Below are 21691 nucleotides of genomic sequence, written 5' to 3'. Positions count from 1 at the left end.
GTAGTAGTACATGTTTATGTACACCTACTAGTATTAAATTTATTGAGAGTTATATCAAGTCACCAAAGTAACTATACGTGTAAGAAAGTTGTTTTTTTGCTGTATTAATACTTCCAATATGCATCTATACAGAATTATCTATTAGTAATGTAAGGAGCACAATGTTATGGAAGCTGTCAATATCTTATTGGTTTCCTACAAAGTACCAATTGTATGAGACCGCTTTCAGTCATCCTAAAATGGAAAGGAAGTTGCACAGCAAAAGCCTGTCTATAACCGGCGTTTGGCATGCGTCAATATTGTTAAGGATTCCTTCATACCCATTACCTGATCTTTTTTGTAAGTATTAATAACCGTCAATTACCAATGGTTAGTTTAAGCACAGATAATATAATATTTAAGTAAAAGATTTCTTAAGTAATCAACGATATTATGTTCATAATCTTTTTATTTTTTTTTTATATATAGGTATATATAATAATAACGATGTCTTCTTTATAAACGGGGTTGGCGTTCTTTCTAAAATATATTGAAAAGCGCTTTACATATATATTATGTGCATTGTTCAGTATAAATCTAAAGTGAAAAATATAAATATAATATTCTTATTATCGTAATTACTGTTTCTTGTAGTTATTTTCTGTTATTTCTTGTGTTAGTAGTAATGTTTTCTATCTTATTGTATGTTTCATGGGTGCTTCATATTTGATAAATTTTAATTGTCGTCTGTTGATGTGTACGAGGACTAGCTTGTCTTATGCCTTGTACAATTTTTATTCAATAGTTTGTTATCACTGGTCAAATTGTGTCGAGAATGATGTTGATACTTTGAGCCAATATTTTTGTATTTAAAATTATTAAACTTTTAAATACAAAAATATATTACAATAATATTTATAACTGATATTTAAAAAAATGTAAACTGACTTTGTTGTATATAATAACTATGTTATACCCGCCTAATATGAAACTAATTCTGTAGTAAACACTATTTAAACTGTTACAATTGTTTACAAAAAAAGTTAAATATCAATGTGTACAGTAGATATATGGTGCTGAATTTTATGTATAGGTTTAATACTCTATTTATATGCAACAATGAATCTACTAATCTTTATGACATTGCTGTGTGCTGTCTTACGTGCTATAAACACGAGGGTCGTGCCGTACTTGTAAAAAAATATTAAAATCAAAGTATTCTTACAATTGACATAGGCAAAGTATTTCTTAAATATACGAATTCTATTATTGAAGTGGACGCACCCTTATACCATAGTATCGTGTTTGCTGACCTAGTTTGGGATCGTCGCGGGATCACTCGGAAGGGTTTACGGTTTCAATATTTCAATACTCTCATATATACGCCTTAATACCACATACTTCAGTACTTTTTACTGTTCTAGTAAAGAATACAGTACACACGACCTATTTCTTACTTTGACGAGATTACTTGTAGGTACCACTTTGCGTAATGTCGAGCAGCCTTCACAAGGTGCTCTAATCTGGTTCAGAGGGTTGTATCCAATTTGCCGCAGCGTTATTGTGGGGCTTCAACCGCAGCCCTCGTAATTGACACCGAAAGTAAAACCGCAACTTATGAAGCGGAAAACGTGCAATGCAAAATGCGACGCCAAATTACGACACGTCGCAACCGAGACAATTGTTGGACTATCCAATCTTCTAAGCGTTTTGTTATTATTGCCTTCAATAAAAATAACGTAATTCACCGGTTGAACGGAATGGTCTCATAGGTTTAGTTTAGAAAGTTGGCATCATGTCCATAGCGGTTACTTTAAGTTCCCTATATAGCTACCAGGCGGCCGTTTATATAAAAAGAAGGCTCTATTTAACGAGAATTGATTCGGAAAAACGCGCTCTGTGGACTGCAATGAAGATCCGGATTACTATGGCGGGGATGAAAAACAAATCTACTACGATTTACGTACCGTAAACTCGTTACGCGTTCGGTACGAGACGAGTCGGGAAACATGGGTTATTTCCTGAATTTGTATCTTGTTGTGCTAGTGAAAAGGTCTAGATTTCAAACTAGGGAGGCCCGTTAAGTGCGTCGACGGGTGGCGAGAGAGAGGCGAGCTTATACGCTGTCTATGGAGAGTTTGCAGGTTCATTCGTAGTTGGTATCGTTATCACAGTCGCTGTTCGGCGGTCGGACGGCGTGCTTGTTGTAGGGCATTATCGTTTTCTCTGAGGTTCTCTTTCGTCGACAGAAGTTTTGCGGAGATCGTGTTCCGGTATTTTATCGACGGCCTTTCCAGAATCGTGACTGATCACGAGCGCTTTATAGAAAGTGAAACTGCATGGTTAATACGTGTTAATAAGTTGTGTAAGGACAATCTTCTAACTTAGTGTTAACTTTAGTGAGTGGAACATTTTTAAGTGGTAATCTATTGACTATCCAGGACTAGTTTCGATATCAGCTCAGTTTTGAACTAAAAACTGTGTTTTGATTATTGGGACGTTGTTCAAAATTTCCTAAAACGGTAAGTTAGCATATACCTATTGGGAATTAAGCTGTTGTTCTCAGGGTTGTTACTTAGAACATAGTTTTTTCGGTTTCAATTTATACCTAAATCAGTATATTAGTTGTCATTAAAATATTTTTATTAAACGATTTCTTTCAACAGACTAAGATTCGCTAAATAGTGACTAAAAAATTCGTTCGAAATGTTTTTTAAAAATAAAATTATAATATTATTATTTACTAGCGATAAATTACATAGGTATTATATATATAGTATATATTATACAGTATGTAAATCTAGTAACTTTTCGTTGAATGTTAGTACTTAATACATATAGAATAGTATTATAAGGGAGCATCAACTTAAGTATTCATAAGATGAAAACAAAAAAGCTAATATCGTTTGCGTCGCAGTAACCCCTGTGTTAATATTATTTATAACGGAAAATTGTTATTAGGTTGGTGCTTTGCTTGCTTTATATTGTTATAAAGTATTAGAATACAGTAAAATTATTATTGGAATGTTTAAGTTAAAATTATTACGCATAATATATTTTATGGAGTTACTCACCCATAGTTGGTTCTGATTACTTAATTCCTTGCTCTCATTAACATGTGAATACATTTGCATTTGCAATATGTGTACATTGCATTTACTGTCAATTAATTGGGCACCATTAATTTGGCCGGGAGGAGATGACTGAAGCTCTAATTGAAAATTTAATTATGTAGCAGATTTAATATTGGATAAAATATAATTTTTACCTCATTATACACGCCACTTGTGTTTTGTAACTAGAGGACACTGGACTATTAACTAAATTTGGTTTGTTAGCATAGCAATTAAAGTATGTATTCACTTTAGCTTCAAATAAATACTATACGTATTACACTTACTATCCTACAAATATTTCCATAATCTATTTTAGATATATATTTATAGATAGATGTATATATTTTTCTAGCTAGACTGTTTGTACAGACTGAAGTACTAAGTACTTACAAACAGCGAGGAAGAGAATTGTCAGAAATGTGTTTTGAAAACGATGACCTTATTGTTCGCAATGTATCATGTTAGGTTGAAATCCACGCGGTCCCCTGGAAGTCATCGTGATAAATTCCTGGTGAATTTGCCGCAATGTCATCCTATCATCCTCCTCCTCTACCAACGTATACCGTTAGCATAGGCAGGTGCACCTTTCTATTACCAACTGTGAAAAAAGTACATATATATACGAAAACACACATACAGTATACAGGTATACAATATATTTTTAAATAGGTACTTACAGTATTATAAAAATGATTTACTATTTATTAACAGAATTGATTCGTTTTTTGCGATTGGTATGAATAGACTGGCTATGAGAAGAGAAATTAAAAATAATATTATTTTTTCGATGTTTGCGTTTCCAGCTGCCTTACAAACATTGTAATCATTAGTAGGTATATCTAATAATATTTTGTGTAAGTTTTTTTGTATATTAACTCATCGGATAATATAACCTGAGCTTAATTTAGGAGTTAACGCTTTATAAAGATTTTTGCACAATTATACGAGCAGTAAAGTATTGAAAAATAATACAATTATAATCATCGTCGCCATTATCAGCTGCTAGACATAGGTTTCTCCCAAGGTAAATCTTCAGTCCTGTTCTTCCATTTATAATAGGTGCATTAAGTATAAAGGTATACTGCATAGAATGTTAACACGCAATCTCAAAGACACAATCCGTAAACAAAATAATCAGAACGTGAGAGTCGTTGGATAATATCTAAATCATTTATCGATACAGCTGAACAACAACCAATTGCTATGCAACATGACTCCCGCCTACGTGATGTTCAAATCCTTATACGTTGACATACACAACTTATTATGTAATAAATAACATGATTTACGAAATCGCTAGAACAACGCTATTGCATTATTCAGTTTTAGTATTATACTCATAAAAAATAAAATATTACGAATTATTGTTGCACGAAACATTGGTGCACGCACACATATATTATACTATAATCAATGTTTGGGGCCCAATGACCCGGGTCATTGGGCTCCCTAAAATATGGTTGAGCGCAGTGATGGCTGGCTCATCCGTCATACTCGTGAACGAGTGCTGCTTGTAGGGACTGGTCTGCTCTTATCACTACGACTGATTTAATCTTATTATATATTTATATTTGACCCAAAAAAAAATAGTGCTGGTTGGTAGTTTGTATTCACACGTTTCGACTTGTAAATGTAAACTTACAAGGATTATTTAAAAGTGCAACACACAAGTTTCTTGCTCGTTCTTTTTGTGATGAGACAGCTTTCCGAACGAATGGTAGATAAAAAACAAATTGTTATGACTTCAATGACTATTCAAAAGTGCTTAAATTAAGTTTATTTGAATAAATGATTTTCTATTCTATTCTATTCTGTGAATAAAGACAAATAGATTTTATTATAATGAAATCCGTAAAGTATTTTTTTAATTTAGCAGCTTAATAATAGATTGTAAATGTAAACTTACTACTACCTACTATGGGTTCATCGTAGCAGTTTGATTGAGCGGCATTGAGCGGCTGATATATATAATTAAGAATCTATACATTTTAGTACAGTGGCCAGTTCATATACCAATAGTCAATTGATTTATTTGATGTCAAAAAATTAAATACTAAAAGATTTAGAAATATATATTATCTACTTTTTTTATAATTTCTTTGTCAGTTTTAGTATGTTACTATTATTTTTATTGTATATTAAATTTAAATAAATAATTTTTAACATATACCTGAACAAATGTAGCATAATTTTATATTGAAAAAGATAATAATTATTTGTTATGATTAGGAAATAAGGAATAAGGAAATTGTAAGCTGATGTCAATGCTCGAGGCAACCCGATTGGGAAATAAATTTATTATTCGATTTATATCCGATAAATTTATTTTTTATGTATTAAATAAGTAAATACTATGAGTTTTTATGATTAAGATTCACAATATAAAATATTTATTTTTACAGAGAATAGTTATTGGTTGTAAATTAAATGCAATCCGTTTCATAATATTTCATATACTTTGTCACGTCAAAACATTAATAACAGTATCAACACTGCTTATAAACTCTATACTGTATGTAATTTAAATAACATTAACAATTGTTAATTAATGATTTTGTAATGAAATACAAAAAAGCTTTTGTGTTCAAAATAGCTCCCATTAAACTCGCCAAAATCTGTCGAATAACATAACGTTTTTACGAATTAATATGGGATCCCACAATTAACAATAACTTTACAAAAGTGATGTGAGTGCTTCTGATAGATATCAGAATGGCCAGTGGGAGAAAAACATTATGCTACTCTTATTATACGGAATTAAATCTGAAAACAAAGCTATGTTCCGTTGTATACATAATTAATTTATGAAAATGCGTTATTCGCTCCGCTATGAAGTTAGGTTGAGTAGGTATTCACTCATAGTTTTGATCAGAGTCTTGACAGGCGGACTCGTATTTTGCTATGTGTTATATTCTAATAGATTCGTAATTAACACGTGCGTTCCTAATAGCCATGTAAGTAGTAAATTCACAAAATGTATATTATTATTGCGTGGAATTTTATATAGTGATGGATATTTATAGGTAACTATATAACAAGGGAAAAATAAATCAAAGAGTGGAGATATGGAATATTTCTTTCTTTGTTATTTACCATCAAAAATATATTTATATTCTAAACTTGTAGTAAAGTTTAGAGCTTCTGTAAATGACAGTCCTTCAATAAAACTCGTAATTTAAGAAAATAAAAAAAAAATCAAGTATTCTTTTTTATTGTCAAATTATCCATATAAATAACAATCATTATAACAATAGCACACATAAATAGTACCAATTTAGAGGCACACGATTTTTTTTGTGATTGAAAATAGTAATCATACTTTCGTAATTAAGTGCAAATTTAACTCTGCCTCTAATAAAGGTCCAGCACCTTTATAATAACAAGCGTATCGTATCAGATGGCCTGAATAGATCGACTCGTATGACTCGTCCGTTTCAATCGAGAATGATAGTCATTCGATACAAAGTTTTTTGCTCATTCCCTTTTTGCTCCACGCGCGCAATAAATAATGAGGTAGCCGGCGAGATGCGATCAATTTCTTCTTCATTGCACGTCCTCATCGATTGATATTTAATTGGGAGCATGTCATTTTTTCTAAACTATTCATGGAATGGGCTTTGCTTATCTAGGAAAATTATCTCAGTGTGAGTATAACTGTAAGCCGGTCAATGTTTTGTTTATTACTAGTCAGTTTTTAATAGACCGAAGCAAATAAAATAACTAGATTACCGTTACTATTATCAAGTTTGTGAAAAGTACCTCTTTATCTGTCTATTTTAGCCGCCAAGAAGCTCGCTTTATAATCTGTATTTCAGTAGAAATGTAAGATAAGACGATGAAATTACATCCTCCGAATGGTGTATGTATGTTATCACGAATGTCACATGTAACTTGATGTCCATTGTGTTGTTAATTTAAATAGTCGTCGGTCAGCACTTACCTTGTTTGTCATTTCAATTTCACAAAACCATGATAAAAAAATATGAATAACAAAATTACTATTTATAAAATGAAAAAAAAAACAAATTATAGATAAAATATTTAAGACTATTAATAATAGTTAAGACCTCAAAATAATGTAAATAAATCTGCAAGTAAAATTATCAATTGTAGTCAGTCGTGAAATTTTGGAATGAACTCTACAATTCTTGTGGGAATAATCCTATATTGTAATTTTATGTAACATCGATTTATATTGAAATTCGTTCTTAGATCAGAGGGTAATCTTGCAGACGGGTATTTTGGAAAAAGTCGTTTCACCGTCGCATCCTCCCTAAATGCGGCGTGACTTGGCTAGCGAAAGCGATGAGATTAATGACAGGGGTGGAACGCCTCAATGTGTCACTCTATTACACCGTTAACTGAACTATACACATAGAATGTGGTGCCTTTTGTGTCAAGTGCAATCCGAAATTCTTTCATAAATTAGTTGCTAAATGATAATGTGACTGGAGCGGGAACACAACTACTATTTTATTAAAAATCAAAATAATAGCGATAAATGTGTATACTCGTATTTCCCAAAAGGGCTCACAGCGAAAAAGAACATAAACAAGTGAAAAGTAACATATAAAAACAGATATCAAAAATACAAAGTTTAAAAAAAAAGAATGGTAGATAAGCTGCCAGTAACAGAAAATGTTATTGTTGTTCTCAAATACTATTATATTACTATTTTATTTATTATTAAAAATAATATCTATGTATTTATGTCTGTTGTCTAGTATGCTCAAGCGTAGGACTCTGTGGTGCTGTGTAAAGTGTCATGATATATTATTATTATTATAACTAGCTTTAAAATATATTTTTAAAATTTATAAAAAAAATATATGCACATAGGTATATCCTGAATAAATATCGTTTACAAAGTTTTGATAGCTTAATTAACATGCACATATTTTTTTTGCTATTAATAACAGTTCTGTAACTATCTGTATACGTAAACAATTACTTGACATTACTTCATTCAAGTGTAATTTATACTTTGTAAAACTACACAAAGTACATATATATGTATATTCGCGAAATAGGATACAGGAAAAATATAACCGACGTAATAATCTATATACCTATAGTTCATAGTCCATCTGTAGACTATTTTTTTTCATCCTGTAAGTTTTAACATGCTGTGGTGTAAAAGCAGTTGACTTTATCGTGGCCCGAATCCGACTTCCGATGGGTTCGATTGTTCCATGGACTCTGACTCGCATACATTATTGCTGACCTCTTAGTTCCGTTTCGTCCGATCTTCTTCTGGGTAAGACAGGATGTTACTTTAGAAGCTATAATAATTTTTAATTAGGTAAAATATTAACAATATTATATACGTAGAGCATTCTATTCCAAATTCTTCTTCAATTGTTATTAATGAAGTTGTTGATTTCACAGAGTATCTATATTTTTCTTCACAAAAAACTATCTAGTAATCATAGACAGGAATATAGTAGTATCGACTGGAATTATCGAAATACGTTCACTTTTGTCATAAACAAATAATGTTCAACATATATGCATTTATACACACGTAAGTTTCAATTCTATGAAATTAATGAGTATATAAATTAATATAATTGAAACCAATTTTAGGATAAATTATATTTATAATAATTACCTTCTGGTAGCCATTTTAATGTAAATGGTTCTAATACTTCTATAACATATAAATTGTGTTTTGTTATTATAGGCATTATAATAGAATAATTTAGCGTTAACAACTTATTTATTCTATATCTCACTCACACATAAATTTATTCATAGTTTAGCCTCTGTCTTAGTGCTGTTTGTTTGTAAAACCGATTGAATTAATACAAGCACTATATTTAAAAGTGACAGTTACCACATTACATAAGTAAAAACCGTACCAAATCTTTAAAGATGAGGTGCACACGAATGTTTAGACAAACAGAATAAAATTATAACGATAAATATGTTTTGGGTTTTATTATGTTGTTATCTCCATTAAGTCAAATTTTTCTCATATGTATCTTTGATGTAGAGACAGCGATCAGATTTTTATTATATGTCCTATCAGGGTCTTATCGAATTCATGAATTGGTATTGATATTGAGACTCGACTTCGTCGTCGATGTTATTGTCATTCCCGATGAAGCTATATTATCATCATCATGGAAACCCTATTCGTAGGTACATAGCTTAATCAAATATATGTAGGTGAAACTGATAAGATTTATCAACTTCTACCTACATCCGAATTGCACCCCTAACGTAGTTAATGGTTATCGTTTTATGTTATATATTGTACGAGTAGTTTAGAAATATTATCTACAAATGGGGCATATGAATGCTTTTTGAATATTAAGAATATAGATGAATTAGAATTGCATTAGAAAAAGTATATTATTATCAGAAATAATAGATAGAATTTGTTCATTGTTCTCAATTTTTCATTTCAAATTTCCTGATAGAAATCCTACTATGCTCTAAATAAGTTTTGACGTTATATTTTATGAAAAACCGCTTTTATAACAATACATCTTTTTTGTCGCAATATTTTCTGATTTTTATTAAATTTTAATACGACTTATTTAATTTAGTAATCTAACAGTTTTCTACAATCCAAAAGAACTAATTATCTGCTCAACAAGATTTATACAATAATTTACTTTATTTCAAGATTTAATATAATTGTACCTATTATAAAATAATAAATAGGTTTTTCAATACAGGAAATTTTCGAAAATTGGGTCTACCCAATTCTACTCTAGTAGAGAAAGAAACCGGCTCTCTCTATTGTATGCATAGCCTGATGTGAAAATGAATTATAGAAGATAATGACGTATAACGTATAAAATGGCAAATACATAGTAGGGTTAACTTTTGTTGGCATACTAGAACAAATAGTTAGTTGGTTGTATATATATTAGAATAACAAGAATAACTCGCTCCAGTAAAAAAAGTTTGTTCTCAATTAAATTAGTTTTATTTGTTAACCTGTTTGAACTTAATTAATTAAGATCTCTAAATCTGTAAAAAAATATTTACCATTCATTATCAAATTTTTACAATGTTATTTTCGATTACGATATAAATCAAAATTGATCTTACTACTAACTTACTCTTAATAACTGGTAATTTATATGAGATATTGCAAAACTTTTTAATAGTATCTATAAAAAGACATTAATAGCTTTACAAATTGACAAATTGATGGACGTTTCAACCAATATTAATAATGTAACACTTCTCGAAAAGTAAAATATGGGCGAAATATCATCACTCCAGTAAAGCAGTTTGTTATAGGTATATAGGGTTTAGGTTTTCCCTGTCTTTGATTTTGTTGGGATAATAGGCTTTGTTCAACTAGCCAACACTTATGATTCCCTGGATAGAAAAGGACTAACATAACTTTACCAGTTATGTTAGTCTGCTGACATATTTAATCGAGAATAACTTTGTGATGCAGACGCAAATCGACTAATATGTCGATGGGGTTATGTTTACAAATACCTAAGTTTATTGTATGATATCTACGGTCTATTTATTTCGACTACCACTTACCGCCACAGACATCTATTGCAAAACGGCGGTAGCAAAGTTATACACCAATGTATGTGTATGTATTACCTACTTCTAAATACCAGTATAAGTATACTTTGTTTGTATGTTTATATATATATGTACCATCATACCTTTACGAGGTAGACTTTGCAAAAGGACAATAGTACCTCATTCGTACCTATTTCTGCCGCCAACATGCTTGCTCTGTAATCTGTATTTACCGACGTCAAATGATAACGTTAATTAAACGTTAAACGTAATGATGTCTGTAATGCTATTCATGTATACAGATTATGCTAGATATTACCAATTATCATATCACGTGGTCCATAAGCTTTGTCATTCTAATTACAATAAAAAACATATTTTGTATACGACGCCTGTCTACGCCGCTGAGAAGAAAAGTTTATATAAAAATAATTATTTCGTGTTAGTTATTGTAATCAAGTAGATACGTTTGAGTCGTTGTTACAAACTTTATAGTTTACCGTTTCCATTATGATGAGTTAAGCAGCGGTGCGAAATATTTTAACTCTAAAAATATACAATGCAAGATAAAAAATACCCTTTATAACCCGTTATGTGGTCGTGTGGAATTCAACACCGTGTTTTTATACAAAACCTACTTTTTGTGCATTATTTTAATGCTTGGTAACTTGGTTTTTATGCGTATGTTAGCAACATTAATTTTATGCATATGTAAGTGTTACTATTATGTATATATTTCTATTCATTTACGCTGACCATCAGCGTGAACCAATGAATAAAATGACAGTATCCTGTGTTTCATCATTATTGATTGCTTACGAATTTTTAATAATAATATCATCTGAGCATATGGATTATGTATGCATGTACTGTACTATTTATATTTATATCATATATAACAAATACTGGAACGTAACGTGAAGTAAGCGCTCGTTCGAGATGTAGTCATCAATTTATTGTTTTTGTAAGACAACCTAATGACCTAAGCTTATTTTCTTGGATCATCTCATTTTTTTTTACGAATCACTAATAATCGTACCGTAAAAGCAGTAAATTAGATCTACTAATTTATTGCTTTTACGGTACGATTAGGTAGGTATATCTATACCTACCTATTCTTTTACAAAATGTGCAGTTGATTGTATTGATTTCTTTAAATATTTTTAAAGTGTTGTCGCCATGGATTATTAGTCGACAAATTGACTGATGTGATAAAGAATATTAATCTTTGTTATTGACTTAGAATACCTAAGGGTATATATATACATATAATGTATATTTGAAAATATACAATAATATTCCAGACATATGTGCAACAGAAAATATAACCGCTGGTAATTGTATTCGTGTTATGTATCCAGCTTTTTTACTACGAATGTACTTAACCTCAGGCGTGACTGGCCTACTTCTAAACGTGGTAGATAAAAAATACTTCGTGTTGACTTCAATTCAATTTAGCTTGTTATCAAAAAACGACAGTTTCTATACAGTTTGCTTAATGGTTTGTTATAAAACCTATTAAAGAACGATGAATAATTTTGAATATTAATTTAATTAATTTTGAATGGATCATACATACAGTAATAATCGCCACATATAAATAGGATCAGATACCAGATAGGGTAAAGTTTTTCTTATACAGAATTATTTTCGTAATTTGAATAAAAATAACAAAACACTAATAAATAAATTGGGTCGGGGAGGTTTTTGTTTTGATTAGTAGGTATTAGGGTAAAAGTTTAATGAGCTAATAGCGGAAGAGCTAAATTAAAAAAAAAGTAAGACATATTATTTTTAATACTTTATTACGTATACATACTATATAAAATTAGGGAACATTTGGCACTATTGAAGTTTAGCATTGACATGTCCGTGTTAGATTCGTTTCATCTTTCATTACCTTATTGAAATCTATTTGTAGGTGTCTGATAGTCTCTGAGATGTAATGGCAGGTATTCTGTGGAGACAGGAGGACACACCGTTAGTGGACGTGTCGGAATTTACCATATAGGTACCGTTACGGCGGCCTGCCAACGTTCGACGGTTAATTCTGATGGCCTCCGCAAACAAATACTAAATGAATTTTGTATACATATTGTTGTTAGCCTCGTGACCGAAAAATTCTACGAAAATTATTGAATATCTTTATCGCCTTCCTCGGAATAAGTTAAATCAAATAAGTTTGATTTAGGAAACACGAGTTTAGAGATGACGCGTAACAATTGAATAACACTATACAATTGATTGTATATTTTTAATATTGTAAAGAAATATACCCTTTAAACAAAGGCATAAGTTTTTTAAAAAGAAAATATAATTCGACAACGATTTTAAGTAAGTACTTATATAAATATTATAAAGAAGAAAGAGAGTCAGTCCACTCGCTTGTTCCTATTCATTTTCTCCTTTTTATGATTCAATGGCTATATGATATTCAATTTTAAATTTGACTTAAAAATGATTGCTGATGAGGATATCGCAAGGATAACTATCAGCTTATATTTTATCTCAAAGAAGAAGACAAAGTTACGAGTAATAACTAGTTATTTATATTATATACATATTACTATACTTACACGTGTGTGTTAAAAGTGTTACATGCCTTATACTGTACTGTATGTTATACATAATAGAATGGACTGTAAATAATGAAAACAACAGTAGTAGATTAGAATACGACACAGACCACGTATACCAATTGAGAGTAAAAAGACTGATACCATTGCCAACTGGCCGTGAAAATCAACGTTTTCTCTGCGCACGAGTAAATGTAATCGAGAAGTCAGGTGTGACTTTCTTTCATAGCTCGGACCGAAATGGAAATATACCTACCATACAATAACATTTATTCCGAAAATAAAATTAACAAACACATGAATAAATCAAATGAACTATTGAATCAAGAAGTTATAATACAACACTAATATTATAAATGTGAAAGTGTATGTTGTGATATATTTGTCATCTTTTCAAGACTATAGTGCTTGTCGGATATTAATGAAATTGCCTTGAGATAGGCTATTGGCTATTTTTATTTTCAATTTGCAAAAGTATAAAGGGATTTGACATTAGATAAATATTGTATCATTTTATTATTAAATTATTAATTATATGCAAAGTTGTAGAATTGAAATTTACATCACAAACAATAAATAAAGTGGTTTATGGAGAATATTTAAGGGTCAATTTAATCTAAAGGGTTAATTGCAAATACTGGCGATAATTAGTTTTCCTAAGAATAATAGCTAATGCTAGCAGCGCTTTAATTATAACACCGGAACTAATAAAGGGTAATACCGGAACAATTTATTGAGAATAAAGTAAATACATTTAAGAACAGAGCGTGATTGTTCAATATAAACAAACTTAAAAGTTATCTTTACTGTGTTTTTCTTCCTACTGGCAGAAATTTCTCATTTTATTAGTATGTTTTTAATTTCTTATATTATTTAAATGAACTTTATTCATATTTTTTTAATAATGACAGAAGTTTCTTTCTTACTTCATGTGATATTTACTTCTCACCTTATATTGATATAATACTTGCAGTTATTTTTTTGTAGAATATCAGTTATCTAATACCCATAACACAAGCTTTAGCTAGCTTAACTTGGATCTAGATGGCGCTGTGTCGATTTTCCTGAGATTATAATTATTATTATTATTATTAATATAAACTGAACATAATTGGCGGCCGTAAATAAATGTAGGTAATAGAGTATTTCAAATAAATAAAACTAATAGAGTTGAATAATAGCAACATTTAGAGTGTCGTGTATATAATATATAAAATATAAACCGTCTAATCAATATTGCTCCAATATATGTTTAGCCGTTATAAAGTGATAGTCAACAGACAAAGAGGCAGACATAATTTTACAGTTTTTATATGTACAAGTATGTATAGTATGTATGGATGAATATTATTATATGTCAAAGCTAATTTTACTCGCTATTTGGCAATAGATGTTTATAATATACAGATTGACATAACTAATAGTTGAAGCAGACAGTTAAGACAACAACGCCGCGCCGTCTATTAAACAGAAATTAACTCCAGACTCAACTCATTACGAAATTTGTTATTCATCTTATACTGTAATGACTGATGAGCTCATTGGAGTAATAACCAGGGCTACCAATCTTAATATACTTAGCCTAGTACGAATAAATAATAAATCTTATAAAACGTCTTATATTAGTACAATACTAATACGTGAAGCAAAAACTTTGTACCACTTTTTAGTCTGGAGTATGATTTTTCGCTAGTTTATATAGAGAAGAAATGCAGTATAAAAGTACAACACAAAGACACAACATCCCGTATTTTACATACATAAAAGTACACACATAAGTATAATCTTTTGACAATAGAACCTTAATAATGTTCAAACTTATAATTTAAATTAATTAATGTTTATTTTTTGGAAGTAAGCAGACGACGATGAGCTACTACTGGATATAGTATAAATAACAAAATAAAAAACAAAAAAACGTCTGAATAAAGGGCTGTAATAATAATAAATTATTTTTGGTTGTATTTCGAACACTGGCCGATCACTACTTAGTACAATGTGGTACGCTAATCTCGTACATTATCAAAATTTCGTACAAACGCATAAGAAAATGAAAATTAACTCGTACGGAAGGTCTCTTTGTATGAAGAACTTCGTACGGTTGGCATCCCTGGACTAATAATATATCTCGTGTGCTGCGGTGACCTTCACGTTCTCTTGAAAATCGTTCGATCTCGTACCTTCGTGTATAGTTTGATGATGTTTGCGTGACTTGCACTGATATTATATTACAAATATACACAATGTACTTAGATATATATGTTTATTACATTATTTCGAGTTAATTAGTAGATACGAAAAAAAACGATAGTAGGTACCTATTATAGCAACTAGATTAGTTATATTTTGTCTCATTTTACTATTAATTATAACAATATCCTTGAGATATTCACACGGCGCCAACTAATGGCGAGACTGCTGATATAAATTCTTCGATACTTTTTTTTGTAAATACGTATATAATATACATAAAAAACATCCAGACTTATACAAACAACTCAGGACTACAAATGTTTGTGAAGTGCTAGGAATTGAACCCTCGACCATCGGAAGTAGAACGGTGCGGTGTGCTAAACCGCTAGACCACGGAGACCGTCATTTTGATATTGCATAATATTATTATTCTATTATAAGTAGGAAAGTATGTACGCATGTATGTTTGTTGACTTTTAATTACTATACAGCTGAACAGACCTTAATAAAATTTTATCTGAATTCTATCAAGAAGAGTAACATTATTTTTGATGTAAAAAAGCATACGGCTCAGACTGCTTTTTTAAGTAAGTATCAACTAGCCAATAATGAATAAAAAGTATGATTTTTTCTAATAATAAGTGATATATTTATTCGTTTCGTTACTAGTTCCTATCTATTATATTATTTTAATAAATATTAAAAGTATAAAGCATGCATATGTGTAATAAATAATTAATCGGACCTTGATTTGTCTTAGATAATCGGAACATCAGCTATTAACATTTCTACATCAGAGTTTTTTAAAGGTTGAGGTTACGTGGGTCTCGGCCATTCACCATAGCAATTGCTACAACATGCAGGTGTTATTAACGTTGATGTATCAATACAGACATGGAATTTAAAATATAAAAAATAATGAATGTAAATATAATCGGAAGTATGTACCTCTTTTACACACCTACCTACTCTATTAATAAGAAGTTTCTTATTAATAGAGGTATAGAAGATTGGAAAAAGTAGGAGTATATTTAGTGTGCGAAAGTGGTATACACCACTTTCTATAGTCTTTATTGTGTTTAAAGGTGCATATATCCGTCGTTGTCACAATTAATCTTCATGTAAAATATTAATACATGTTTAATCGTTTTTAACGTACCTAATAGGTAACAAACAGACAGAAACACATTATTGTATTTATTAGTATGTGTATAAGATAAATTAAACAAAATTGACAAATCTACCTATAATATATTCGTAATAATTTAATCAGCAATTATAATAATTGATTTAAATAAACCATACTACAAGAACTCATTACGCTCCCCTCTTTATAAGAAGTAATCATTAGTCTATTGTTTCCATAGTGGCTGCCCAGTTAAACCATAGTTTCATTTTAAGATTTTCGTCACTTGTATTTATCTACTACATTTTAATCCCCCAGTCAGGTCTTACACAGTCATGGGGATGAAAATAAGGAAAGACAAATGGGTTCGTTATTACTTTATTAGGTACTTAAATGCAAAGATATAAAAAAATATCGTTATTAATCTATACTCATATCACAGAGAAAGAGCGGATTTTGTTGTAAGGAATATAAACTCCAGAACCGCTATAACTATTGGAGAAATTCTTTCACTGTTTGAAAGGAAGGAATTTGTTTGTTGTTTTATTTATTTGCTTTATTTACTAATATTTTTTGTACCATATAAAAGGCGACTTAACGTTATGCATGCATGCATTCTCTAATAAATGAACCTTTGGAAATTACAAATACACGCGATTGCGGTTTAGTTATATCACAGATAACATAATTATATTAACTCATAAAGTTACGGGCAGGCAAAGACTGGCAACAAGTTATATGAAAAAAGACAATGTTAACAAACTAATGGATCGCTAACTCATCACGATTTGTCATTTGCATTTGGTTACATCAATATATGTTAATATAAACAAGATATGTAATTATAATATTGCCGTGAGCTATGAAAGTTATGTTTCGAAGTTGTGTAATAAAAAAAATGCAGACGTCATTACATATTACATTTCTTTTTGTATTGTTTGTACGAATTTGAATACATATATCTAATTGTGTTATATTATATTAATTTTTGTTCGTTGTATAAATACACGCAACTTTTCACAACAGCGACTTTGCTTTCCATTCAAAATAATAATAAATAATGACAAATTGTCATAAAAAGGAACCAAAATGTAATAAATCTTGGTTGGTGTAAATTTTATTGGCAGAAATTACATATAGGAACTTTTTAGAGATATGAACGAAACGGTCGGTAATTAATGTAAAATATATTTATTATAAATACTTTCCTAAATATTTATAACAAATATATTTTCTACAGTATTTATTGATAGTCATAATATGAAAATAAATTTTAAATAAATAATTGTAAAAATTACATAAATGTAATATTTATTGTGAGAATATTATTTACGAGCATCCGATATCGAGACTTTTAAATATTTCGATTATATATATTGTAAAATATAAGGCAATTCTCAATATTAAAAAATACAATTTAAATATGAAATATAAAACTATATGACCAGTACGTCAGCAACATTCCTAATGTACATAAACCTCCGTGAAATAAAACCAATTATACATATTTTAGTGTTTATATTTAATTAAAAACGAATTTATTAATATTTCACTCTAGAACAAACCTAGAACGGTTCTGAGGTAATGAATATAAACGTTTGTATCATATGGGAATCAAACGTATATCCATCAGAAATAAAATTATAGCTAGATCACTGAGGCCGTCATGAAGTTAATACTATATTAAACTTTGTCCATGTACATTGTACAGATATGCATCACAGACAAGGGTTGTGGTGCACTTGGGATAGACATAGTTGTTTTCGACATTGCGACACGCAACAAGAGGATTAATATAGTAACTTGTTAATTGGATGGTACTTACGACCCCGGTCTGAAAGTCAAGGTCCCTTCATTACTACAGGTTAAAAGGCTCGTGATGTTTTTTTACTGGTATGAATTGTTGAAACGCACAATTTAAACGGTGCTAAGATAAATTACAATTATAAATAGGTACCTAATATTACTGCAACACTTCGGACCTTTGTGTTATTACTTTTTTTATATGTTCTAGTTTTTAAATTGAATAAATTAAAAAATACGACTTACTTTTTATGCTATTATTAGTAAATGTAAGTATAGACGTGAGAATGGAAAGTTTAGTAAGCAAAAATTGTAATGTAAAATGTAAGTATAGCAATTTAAAATCCACGCAAAGCAAAAATCGCACAAGTGTCTTTCAAAATCACAAAGAATAAGCGCTAATGCGCTTTATTTGATATTTAACAATATTTATTGCTTTCTAAAATGACTATCATATTATTTGTGATTGATTATTATCATGAATGATTTTGCTTCTGAGGTCATGTACAAGGGGAAAGTGCAAATGAATTAACACCTACGTCTATAGGTATGTAGTAAAGCGCTATATTGTAGCCTACGGTCCCTTTCACTCTACAATACAAAATAAGCTAAGTATTACGATTTGACGATTTCAACACTTAATTTACACAACGTTTTGCTTAATGATTTTTTGTTGACTACTCATAGAACGGGAAAGTCAATGCACTATTAACAGAGATTTGTTTATCTATGATTTCTACATTGCTACTAAAGAATTAATTTCTTAAGGACATACAGAATAAATAAAGTCAAGACAATGTATTAAACTTTCATAATTTCAGCCCTTTACAGTTAATAACTGAAGTTTCTCTCATGTCATGCATAAGGATTTTGACTAGTACTTAGTTGATATAGTTGTCGGTCGTTAATCATTATTAGTTATCAGTTTAAATATTTACTTTTTCTTCTTTCATTTTCACGTTCTTTGTATTTTATATATCTATAATATTAATTATTCAATCCTTATCAAAAGCTGACTACCTCAACATTTGATATGGTTAATTTTAAACATGTTTGACAAACCACTTAAAAATATATTATATATGTATATACGTATAATAATTTAATAATTTCAAAAGTTCAGTTATAATAAGAAAAAGAATGTTTTGTTTAACATTTTATTACAAAAAATATAATATTCGCTTAATAATTTAACTAGAAAATATATAAATAGTATCATGAAGTCAGCAAAAAGGTCTGTCATAATGAGATTTTGGCCGGCAAGTTGTTGCCAAGTTGCCTTTCACTACCATTCATGGTGCATTGACTCTTAGTGCAAGCCTTCAAACTGTCTAACCTAAACCACTGGGCTACCTTAAGATATTAGAATTAAGTAGCATTTGCAATACTTACTAAATTTGTGAGAACTCTCCGTGATGTTCTTCATTATCAATGTAATCCATTCCTAATCATATTAACGTACTAATTAACATGTAAATGATTGGAATCTAAAACCGTCGAAGAGCAATAAATTTGTGACCTTTAATGGAATTTCTACATCACAGACCAAACGCTGCGTCTGCCAAAACATGGAACGCTGTGATGCCATGTTCTACCCCATCCACGGTAACCGTAAAACTCTAACCCTCGAATTAATCCTATTAATTCCTAAAGGCACCTCACGCTTGTAAGGATCACTCGTGTATTTAAATGATTTTTGCATGTGGCATTTTGACGTCCCCTTAACCTAACACCTTCCGCGCCCGCGGGATAATTGGGACCCTACGTTTTGTTTTACAATGAGCAATGAATATTAATAAACAGAATCGAAGTCGCTTTGCCGAGGGGAATCTAGGATGATTTGAACGGATTCAAGCAATGATCAATCTTATTCGCTCCTTGGAATTTTATTATATTTTTCCTGAGACAAAATGATTAAGTACTCACAAAGGAAGTGGGTTCGTAGAAAAATTCGTCGGCCTAACCTTTTGCTTTGGGAAAATCCAATGGAGTTGTAATTTTTCCTTTAGTATCATTTATCGTACTAGACAGAAGCTGAAATTTGCAAAGAAGAATTAGTACATTGTTTAATCGTGTAATTTTGCGGAATAAGTATTTTCAATACTTTCCTAATTAAATCTATTCATATTTTGAATAAAAAAAAGATTAAAATTAGTGCTAGACTTTATAATTGATACCCAAGGTTAAATGAACTTAGATCATTCTAGTAAATATACAGAATATTATTGTCATATTTCGTAGGATTTTATTTTTTAGCTCAGTGCTTTTATAAGTATATTGCGTTAATATTAACATAAGAAAATTCTACTAAAATTTTCTAAAATAGCATAACAAAAAACAATAATATATTACTGGCATTGCAAAAGACAGATGCAGGTACAATATATAGTTCATACAAAGTCTGTCTAAGTTTGACTCTGAATATTATAGGTAATTTAATAGGTACTGTGTAAATTGGACCTTATTTCTATGACACAGAGAAAGTTAGGGAAACAATTTCGTATATAGGTTGACAAATAGGTCTCAGGTTGACAGAATATTTAGAATCCTATTTAGGTAATAAATTTATAAATATGATATTCATCACTACGTCTCGTATTACATTTATGGCACAACTTTGGCTTTATTACTACTTCAGAAATACTGTGGCAATTAGAACAAAAAACTATTCACGGTCTTTATTACATAATAAATTAATTTTAGCAGAATATCGAAAATTGAAATAGCAGTGGCGCATGGTCAATCGATTGAATAAACACCAAGGTCCAATTCGAGTTTCCCAATGGATACATAACATACTGAATTCAAATAAAGATATCCGCATTCGACTCGTAACAGTGCTCTTGGTTTGCTTGATTTTAATCAAAAGTTTCAATTGGTCCGCCAACCATTGCAATGAGTGCACTCCCCACGCAGCAGTCTATGGGTGCACACGAATGTACCTAGTCAGTCTAATACGTATTTGCAGTTGCAAAATGGTTTCAAGTTCGTTGTACACTTCGGCTTCGAAGACACACATGTAACTTGTTATAAGTTTAGTGCATGCGCCATAGAAATTAGCCAGGCTGCCATGTTTGCATGTTATGCATGAAATCTAAATTGAACATTAGACAGATATGGTAAATATTTATTACATTAAAATAGAAATAAACGTAGATATAGCAGCAACTTTTCAATTCGTGATACATATTTGTATGTTTGTGAATATATATATTGATTATAGATAATATGAATTACTGCCAATTGTTATATGTTAATCGATAAAAAAATTGTGTAATCTCAATATTCCAATAATCGCATAGAATTTTAGATGAGGGTCACAACGGAACTAACACGGCATTCTTTTCGCGTTCATTTTGTCATTTTCTTTTTATTGCGCCACATTCCCCGAA

The 21691-nt window shown here is 30.2% G+C and overlaps 1 protein-coding gene across 2 annotated transcripts in view; it reads left to right on the top strand.

The window, feature by feature from the left end:
- The first annotated feature begins 2148 nt into the window (after window positions 1-2148).
- Window positions 2149-21691, top strand: part of LOC131842478 (uncharacterized) — a 157011-nt gene continuing 137468 nt past the window's right edge. For both annotated transcript variants that reach the window (XM_059191014.1, XM_059191012.1), the window contains exon 1: window positions 2149-2501. The gene's annotated coding sequence lies outside the window, so the exon portion shown is untranslated. The remainder of the gene's footprint in view (window positions 2502-21691) is intronic.

This window comes from Achroia grisella, unplaced genomic scaffold, assembly GCF_030625045.1.
Source record: "Achroia grisella isolate CSIRO2021 unplaced genomic scaffold, CSIRO_AGI_Agris_v1 utg241, whole genome shotgun sequence".
NCBI classification, from domain to species: Eukaryota; Metazoa; Arthropoda; class Insecta; order Lepidoptera; family Pyralidae; genus Achroia; species Achroia grisella.
Note: the sequence above shows the minus strand (reverse complement) of the source record. Positions and strands in the feature narration are given on the sequence as shown.